Here is a 9,991-nt window from a genome sequence, read left to right as displayed (position 1 = left end):
ACTGATTACACATTGTTTCTTCAAATGGAGGAGTCGTTTGATGTGGTATAGATAAACAATACTGTACCTACCTTCACAGGTTATGAATTTTTGAAGGATGTAAACCATTTCATCCCAAGGATGAACTAACCAGCTTCTTGGAACACCCTTCTTCCAGTTTACTGAGGAGACTCTAGATCTAGACATGAACTGTGTCCATGATTTCTCTTTAAATTGCTTGGTTTTAAAGTACTTCTCCCCTTCTGGACTAATCCCTATTACCTGAGCTATAGTATCCTCTGAAATTTTGAAGGAGAAGTTACCTATTAGGGCCTTTTCTCCATTAAAGGTGAAGGAAAATTGCTTGGTAACTTCCTCATTACTTCCATGGAATTTTTCTAGAAATGGTAACCACTGTATTTCTCTGAGAATTTCAATGCAATCCTCATGGTATTGTGAACTGTCGAACACACTCGGTTCGACCCTATTAGTCATGGTGGTGGCAGAGGGTCGTGCTTCTAACCCTTCTCTGTCTAAATTCTTACAATTTTAACAAAGAAATTTCGAGTTGGTTACCTGATGTATTGCTTCCTTCAGTCTTCAATATGATGCTCGGCCGGTCGATATGACTGTGATGGGAGTCAAAATAGAATGGTGATACTTTCCTCTTTCGGCACTCACTGGTTTCAATCTTCACTGTGTAAATCGACCCAAACGGTAATAATCCCTTCAGCGCTCCTTGCTTTTGATTCCACTCTGTAAATCTACCCAAATGATAATACTCTCTTCGGCGCTCCTTGCTTCTGGTTCTCACTTTGGAAGTTATGGGAATCGAAGGTGGAAATGATGGTGAGATAACCCTGTACTCACTTCACAACGTAACCATTCATTTAAAAAACAGAGGAGTGCTGTACGCTTGCATGGATGTCACCACAAGAGCGTTGGTAGCGTATCTATAATGCTGGGTATGATTTCAGGGAGCCCCTTTTTATCATTGGGTACGTTGGGTGGTGAAGTTATGATTTGGCTGTGTGGAGTGAAATATATATAGGCCGCTTATTATGATTTAGCCGTATGGAGTGAAATATATATAGGCCGCTTTACATCTGTCTCTTCCTTTGTATTTAAAAACACAACTCACCATGTGCCCTTTTCAGTTGGTATTCGGTCGTATAGAGGATGTTGGTATGACTGTAGGATATATGACAAGGTGGATGTGTTGGTAATGGGTTTTAGGGATATGAATAGGTTGATGTATGGGAATGATGAGAATCGGTGGGATAAGGGGTGATAGGAGATTGATGTAGGTGTCCTTGAAACTAATCATAACAGTTCATAGTCATCAAAGTTACATTAAAAATCAATCTAGGAAATTAAATGTTTAAGAACAGAAACACATTACTCTTTTGTTCATCGTTATTGTATTGACATGCTGAGTAGCTAGTCCCTTTTTGGACTATTCTTTTGCTTGTTGTAACAGGTCCTCTGAGGAAGATTGAATGCACAGGTCCTTTGAGAAAAATTGAAGATGTAACAGGTCCCTTAGAAATTTTTTGAAGATGTAACAGGTCCCTTAGAAATTTTTTGAAAATGTTCATGCAGCTCCTTATATTGTTACAGGTTCACTGAGCTTGGCATTTGATGGAGTGTTAGTGCCCAAATCCTTGTAGAAGCTTGATGAAATTCTGTTGAAGTAGCCCTTGGTGTCAATTTCTTTAACAGGTCCCTTCTGAATGTCTTAAACAGGTCCCTTACTGCTGGTGTTGATAGCATAGTTGTCTGGAAAAAATAGGTCCCCCTGCAAAATGTTTATAACCAGGTCCCTCTGAAATAAAATCATGACAAAACAACTTATTTATTGAAGTCTGGAATGCTGGAACAAGCTGTCTTTTGGAAATTTTCAATGAAAATATAGAATAAGAAATCTTGAAGAATTTACAAGGGAGAGATAAAAGTAACAAAATGCTGATGCCTCTCTCCCCGACTAAAAGTTTGACTTGTCCTCAAGTCATGATTCAACTGATAAAGCAAACTATAAACAAAAGAAAGAGAATTCATACCCGCCAGAGACTGGTTTTCAAGTAGGAATTCAAGGTTAGAGTGTGCCAGAGACTGGTTTTCACATCTAACCCATTATTATTTTTTATATTCTCTTTTTTTTTTTAGTTTTTGTTTTTTTATATATATATATATATATATATATTTTTTTTTTCTTTTTAACTTTGAAATTGAAAGGAAATGAAACTAAGGCAGTGATACTGCAGCTGAGGGCTGCAGTACCTCAACCTCTCTTTGTTGAGATAGTGTATGGAGAAAATCTTGCTTGCTGATGGGCTTGTTGTAGAGCTTCAGGCGATGACCATTGACTGTGAAGGAATGACCTTCTCCATCAATAGTTTTGAGCTTGACTGAACCATTGTCATAAGCCTGAACAATTTCATAGGGGCCCATCCAATGGGTGGTGAACTTAGCTTTATGATCCTTGAATTTTGAATCAAAAAGTAAAGCCCAGTCACCTTCCTTGAAGTGCTTCTTCTTAATGTGTGAATCATGCCATTGCTTCCTGTGTTTTTGCATGAGGATGGTGGTTTGTTCTGCTTGCTGCCTCATCTCATCCAGCTGGTTCAACTGCTGGATTCTTTCTTTTTGTGCTTGGTCCAAATCAATTTGTAAATCTGCAGCCAGTTTAAAAGTGTGAATTTGGAATTCAATAGGAAGCATGACCTCCTTACCGTACACCAATTGGTATGGTGTAAATCCTGTGGTATCTTTCCAAGTAATCCTGTAAGCCCAAAGTGCCTCTTTGAGCTTTTCTTCCCAATTTTTCTTGTTCATTGCAACAGTTTTGGTAATGATCCCCTCCAAAGTTTTGTTTGTTGATTCCACCTACCCATTGGCCTGTGGATGATAATGGGTACTTTTTCTATGCTTTATTTGGTACTTGTTTGTGATGTCCTTCATGAGCTTTGAGGTGAATTGAGTACCTTGATCGGTTACAATTTCCCTTGGTACTCCATACCTCACAAAGATCTCCTCAAAAAGGAAATTGACTACTGTGTGTTCGGTTGCTCTCACCAGTGCTTTTGCTTCTGCCCACTTTGTGACGTAATCAGTACATACTAAGATGTACTTCTTACCATTGGAGGTTGGGTTAATGGGTCCTATGAAGTCCAGAGCCCACTTATCAAATGGCTCTAAGTGAACTTGGGGCTGAAGGGGCATCTCATCGGTAGCTGTTGGTCTGCCCATTCTTTGGCAGCTGTCACAACTCTTTACATACTTCTTGGCATCCTTGAAGATGGATGGCCAGTAGTATCCAAGAGTAAGAACTTTGAAGGTTGTCCGCTTCGCTGCAAAATTCCCACCACACGGTTCATCATGGAAAGATTTTAAAATGTCAATTACCTCATCATTTCTTACACATCTCCTAATGATCATATCAAAACTAGTATAAAATAGATCGCCATTAAGCCATGAATATCTAGCACTGTGTTTGATTAGTCTTTTCCTTTCCTTTGCAGTGAAGTGTGGAGGTGTCCTTCCTGTAGACAAGTAATTAGCCAAATCAGCATACCAAGGAGTTACTATGGAAATTGCAAATAAGTGTTCATCCAGAAAAGAATCTTCAACTGGAACAACCTCACCTAGATTTTGCAGTCTAGAGAGAAAATCAGCCACCTGGTTCTCTTTGCCTGGTCTATCTAACACTGTGATGCTAAATTCCTGTAACAATAGTAACCATCTGGTAACTTTGCCACTAGTTATTGGTTTATTCATGAGATGTCTAATGGCAGAATGATCAATATGTACAAAGACTTCATAACCAGTTATGTTATCCACAGCATAAATGATGGCAAGCGTTTCCTTTTCTGTAACTGTATAGTTTAGCTCTGTAGGTGTTAGATTTTTACTAATGAAATAAATGGCATAAGTACAAGATTCCTCTTTTTGGCCTAGTGATGCACCTACTGCAGTGTCATATGCATCGGTAAAAATATGAAATGGTAAACTCCAATTAGGCCCTCTCAAGACTGGTGCGGTAGATAGTTTCTTTTTGAGTTGTTCGAATGCATGTTGACAGTTCTCAGTCCAGTTGAAAAGTACATCTTTGGTTAGAAGTTTAAACAAAGGTAAAGCTATCTTGCTGAAATGTTCAATGAATCTGCGGTAATAGCTTGCATACCCAAGAAAACTTCTTACCTCTCTCTGATTTTGTGGAATAGGCAAATCGGCAATAATCTGGATCTTGGCTGGGTCAACCTGGATGCCTTGAAAAGAGATATAATGTCCCAACACTATCCCTTCATTTAACATCATAAAGCACTTTTCGTTGCTGAGGGACAGGTTAGCTTCAATACACCTTTTCAAAACTCTCTCAAGATTTTCTAATGCATGTTCAAATGAATTGCCATATATTGAAAAATCATCCATATACACTTCAACACAATCATGAATTAAATCAGCGAAAATAGCTAACACAGCTCGCTGAAATGTAGCTGGAGCATTACAAAGTCCAAATGGAAAAACATTGTAGGCATAGGTGCCCCAAGGACAGGTGAATGTGGTTTTGTCCTGGTCTTCAGAGGCAATCCTGATCTGGTTGTAGCCACTGAAACCATCAAGAAAAGAAAATGATGATTTGCCAGCTAGGGTGTCTAACACTTGGTCAATAAATGGCAGTGGGAAGTAATCTTTGAGCGTTGCTTTATTCAGCTGTCTGTAATCAACACAGATGCACCACTTACTATTTTTCTTGGGCACGATAACCAATGGGGATACCCACTGACTGTCGGAAATAGGATATATAAAGTTGACTCTCAAAAGTTTTTACAATTCCTCTCTGACAATGTCTTGGAGCATGGGGTTCATTCTTCTTTGTGGTTGCCTCACTGGTTTAATGGTGCTATCTGTGTAGATATGGTGAGTGCATGTGTCGGGGTGAATCCCATGCATGTCAGTGTAATCCTAAGCAAAGGCTTTTTGGTACTTCTGCAAGAGTCTAATCAATTTCTCTTGCTGAGATGAGTCTAGGTGGTTGCCTATGTTCAAAGTTTTCCCTGGACTGATCTCTATGACCTGACTCTGTGTATTGGTGATGGATTGAACTGGAAAGATGTCTTGAAATGTAGCTTGCAAAGAGTGGATAGTGCATGTTTCTTGAAAGTTTTGAGCCAAAAGTACATCTGCAGCATTATATTGTTCATTTCTCAAATTTTCAGATACATCGGGTTGAGAAAGAAATAATTCTACCAAATCATTATTGTCTTCGTGGAAATCATAGATCTGGTCAATGCTAAAAACAGATTGTACTTCTTCTTTATCATTAAATTTATCATCAAGCCACAAGTTATGTGTTATTGCTGGTGATTGTGCCGATGGATAGAGGGTGAGTTGTTTTCTTTCGGTCCCTCTGGAAATAATCATGTTGCCTGATCGAAATCCAATGAATGCATCAGCAGTCGCTAACCATGGTCTACCTAGGATGATAGGGTGTCCTCCTAAATTGGATTTGGATTGAAGGACTAGGAAATCCACTGGATACTCCCAAGAGTCCAGTGAGACAATGATGTCTTCCAAAATCCCTTCAGGAATGACTTTGGACCTATCAGCTAGTTCAAGAACAATCGTGGTATGTTGCAAATTCATGAGCTGGAGTGTTCTCATGGTTTCAAGGGTCATGACATTGATTGCGGCTCCAAGATCTATCAAAGTGTTTGGAATCCGTATGTTGTTAATGATGGTGGTCACTTTGGGAATGCCAGGATCAACATACTTCTCCATGGAGATGGTATTGGTCATAAGGCCTGCTAAATTTCCTAAAACATGAATGGTCTGAGGATCAATCCTTTTCCTAGCAGGCTTCTTGAGACACATGTCTTTGATGGCTTTGGTATAGATAGGAATGTCCTTTATAGCTTGCAGCAGTAGGATTTTTATGTAGACATTTTTAAGTTCATCCAAGACATCAAATTGTGGTGGAGGCAGTGGTGGTTTTACTTGGACCAATCGGTCTGGAAAAGGTGGATGCAGTGATTGCATCTGTTTATCTTTGGTATCACTGCTTGGTTTTGTTTGAGTTGTCATTTCATTGTCTTTTTCTGAGTTTTCTTCTTGCTGATCTGTTATTGGAGAATCCTTCTGGAGCACCTTACCAGACCTCAGATTAATGTTTTGCAAAGGCAGTGTGGAGTATGAAGTTCCTTCCTCTACATTATAGGCTGGCCTCTCTGCTCTATTATTCGGATTTGGGACAGTTTGAGCAGGTATTTGAGTGGGTCTGGGAGGTTGTGGGTTAGTTGGAAATTGCAGTTGTGGTACATTTATTGGTGGAGGAGCAGGCAGTGCTTGTTGAGAAGGTTGGGGCTGATAAACAACTTGCTGAGGGTGCTGCTGATATGTTTGAGAATGTGATGGATATGGCTGTTGGTACTGCTGATATGGCTGTGAGTAAGGTGGGTATGATTGCGGATATGGATGATAAGATGGTGAGTACTGTTGGGACGGTCTCCATTGATTTTTTGGTTGGTTTCCATGCTGCCATGGCATGGGTACATTCCATGAGTTTTGTGCATACATCTGATCATTCATAGGAAATTGCAGATTTTGATTAGGAAACATACCTTGGGGTGCTTTCCTTGGCTGCCATGGTCGCTTTGCGCCCATGTAATACACGTTTTCCATCTTTGTATTGGCTGCCATTTTACAGTTCTGCAAGATTTTAACTTTAGGACAGTTAAACATATCATGATGTTCAGTACAGAAAGCACAAACTTGGATATTTTCTAGAGGGCAGTCTTTTAATGCATGTTTATTGCGGCATTTGGGGCAGAAAATAGCCATGATATTATCTTCTTCTTCCTGTTTCTTTTTGGCCTTTAAGGTATCAATTTGGTTCCCTAGAGTGCTCAACAAATCTGTTTTAAACTCTTCTAAAAGATTACCAATTTCAGCCGGGGTGACACTAGCAGAGGCAGTTTTTGTGACCCTTGATGACAAGGTTCTCTTTCCCATTTTAGCTTTACTCCTTGAATATTTTTCACACAGCTCAGCTATTTCTTCAAAGGGTAAGGCAGAAATGTCACCTTTTCCCATTAAGTTGAGATCATCCATGTATTCTTCCCGGATACCTTTCAAGAATATTGTGCGGACCAGATCGAGAGGCATTGTTCGGTGTTTAGAGTTTTGCAAGTTATAGACAAACCGTTCTAAATATTCTTCTAAGTTTTCATCCTCCTGCTGACTCATTCTAAAGATGTCATCTTTAGAGTCTTTGGATCTGCAATAAGGCTGATATTTCCTTAGAAATATTCTCCTCATGCCATCCCAATCAACTATGGCATGCTCACCTAGCCCCATAAACCATTTCAAGGCTGCTGCCTTTAATGTGGCTGGAAACAATCTGAGCCTATGAGCATCATCTGTATAGCCATAAGTTCGACATACAATGTCAAACTCGAATAAGAATGAGTCCGGATCCTCTGAATTCATACCATAGAAATTGGGTAGCACGGATGGGGGTATATTTTTCATTTTAATCTCCTCATCCTCCTGTGGTTCTTGTATAGGGAACTTAAAAGTTGACTCCTCCTCCTCTTGGTGGGGAACTGATCCAGATCCCTCCTCAGCCATTCTAATTGGTCTCTTTGTGTCAGTGTCACTTGGTGGAAAAGAGAGAAAGGAAGATTGCTTGGTAATTGTACTACTTTTCCCTTGTGTAGAAGATCTAGGAAAGGGCTTCTGCTGTGATTTATGTGCAAATAGAGTTTCTCTCTCAGCAAGAGTAATTTGTTGTCCTGAATAAAATCTTTCTTCCAATGTTCGGATATCCTCCTCAGCTGGTGTTGTATTCCCTAGAGAGTCTGCTCCTGATGATGATGGGTTAGTGTTTAGATGGTGGGGGGTTTTTACAAATCTCCCTTGATTGTCTCTAAGTCTAGGCATAAATGAACATGATTTCTAACTATGTTTTTGTTTATTTTTGTGTATTGAATTTTTTCTTTTTGTTTGAATCCTTTAAGTACGCCTCCCCGGCAACGACGCCAAAATGTAGTGTTCTAGCTAGGGTACTAGGCTAGACTCTATATTTAATATCGACCAAGGTGCGTAAGCTTAGAGGCATGGTCTAAAATATATAGACATAAAGGATTGTTGGCCAAGTGATTATGATGTAGGTTACAAGGCTTCTTTACAGAAGGCTGGGATATGTCACCTATCATTCAAACACTCAGATTACCTTACTAATACACCTGATTACAATGCTTATCATTAAATGCATTTACCAAATTAAACCCTAAACCTAAGCACTGTGTATGACTGTAACAATGATTTTAATCTCCTTACAAAGATATTACCCAGAAAACCCTTGTTCAGTAAACACACAACATTCAATGATATTTACACTATAGCAAACTATATAGATAGCATAAATGAATTGTGGAATAAAAACAGAGTTTATGATGGTGCTTTTACAAGACACACAGGGATCGAATCCCTTACAGGACGCACTTCCAAATCTCAGTGATGACTGTGCAGCATAACCATAAACGCAAACCAACCATAAGCGCAAACCATATACATTCAATGGAAATCGAAAGCTATGGAAATCGAAAGCTATGTAATTGTAACTGTTATGCAAACCATATAAAACCTATTGAAATCGAAATCCAATCAATACCACTGTGCAACCATACAGTAACCGAAATGCAAATGAAATAAATGGAAAGTGTACCGATTGAACGCAAGGCCCGTCCGCGTTCCAGGGATACACTGGCTTATAATTGACCGGATACCAAATCAATGCACGAGATACACAAGTCGTAACTGTGAATAGGTCTTAGTATTGAACTTAAAACTCTGTTCTGGAACGATTCAACGATTAAACATTTACCATTAACCGGACTGTATTTACATATGTATATCCACAGCCATGTCATTGCTACAATGAATGTACATTCGGCTGTTGCCGCTTTTATTACATCAAGCCCTTTTCAAAATGTTTCTATCCTAAGTGTTTTCAAAAAGAACAAAAACCAAATAAAAATAGAACGAGCTGTTGTTGCTGCTTTTGTCTGCCAGGTGCCATGCTTTGACTTGAGTTGATCGCGCATATAGGAGGATCGATTCGGCTGGGAGATAGGTGTTTGTCCATGCTTGGACATTCTGTTTTTCGTCCATGCCTTTCGTTCTAGCCCAACTGCTGTGCCACATGTCAAATGATAAGCTTATTACAGGATGTGGAAACTTCCTGTAACCATTTCATCAAAAGCTTCTAATTCTTCAACATAAAACCCCTAAATCAATTTCTATGCAATTTAATAACTATAAGACTATTAATAATCAATTTTCAAGGATTCTAAGGGATATATGATGAAAATGAATGGATAAATGATATGTTTTTGGGAGGAAAAAGGGGTCTTGGGATGATACCAACAGGGGGTCCCCAAACTTTTTATTATGTTGCTTTATGGTCACCTATCACAACCCTTGGTCCAAGTAGACTCTAAGACAAATCTTGGCTCAACCTAACTTATACGAGACACAAACCAACCAAACTGTTTTACAACATAATGGCATGAAACCTACCAGGTTCACATGTTCCACGTGACCCTTATCAATTACAACTATCCCCAAGAATAATTGGTCCCAAATTCCTACCTCCACTAGTAGTGTGTGCCCTTCATACCATGTGACTACGTTCAATTTTATGCCACACATAGCTTGTACACAACTTTCAGTGAGGTTTTTACAATATAATATGAGGTCAAAATCTATGTTAACACTCAAAACACTTCACCACTCACCACACTAGAAAAGGGGAAGTCTAACCCAATAAAATTGAAGTGGACACTAGAGTTATTGTAGAATGAACTATACAATATGTAATGGGAACAATCTAGGATTCATTGGGCTTTCTACAACAAACAATCACCCATGATAAAACATTTGATACATGTGCATAGTAAACAATGTTCATATTTGTTAGATTCCGCTAAACCAAAAGCATGATGTTAGG

The sequence above is a fragment of the Pinus tabuliformis genome, chromosome 6 (genome assembly GCF_031772625.1).
Source record: "Pinus tabuliformis cultivar Carrire ecotype Pingquan chromosome 6, CPIR1, whole genome shotgun sequence".
Classification (NCBI taxonomy): Eukaryota; Viridiplantae; Streptophyta; class Pinopsida; order Pinales; family Pinaceae; genus Pinus; species Pinus tabuliformis.
Note: the sequence above shows the minus strand (reverse complement) of the source record.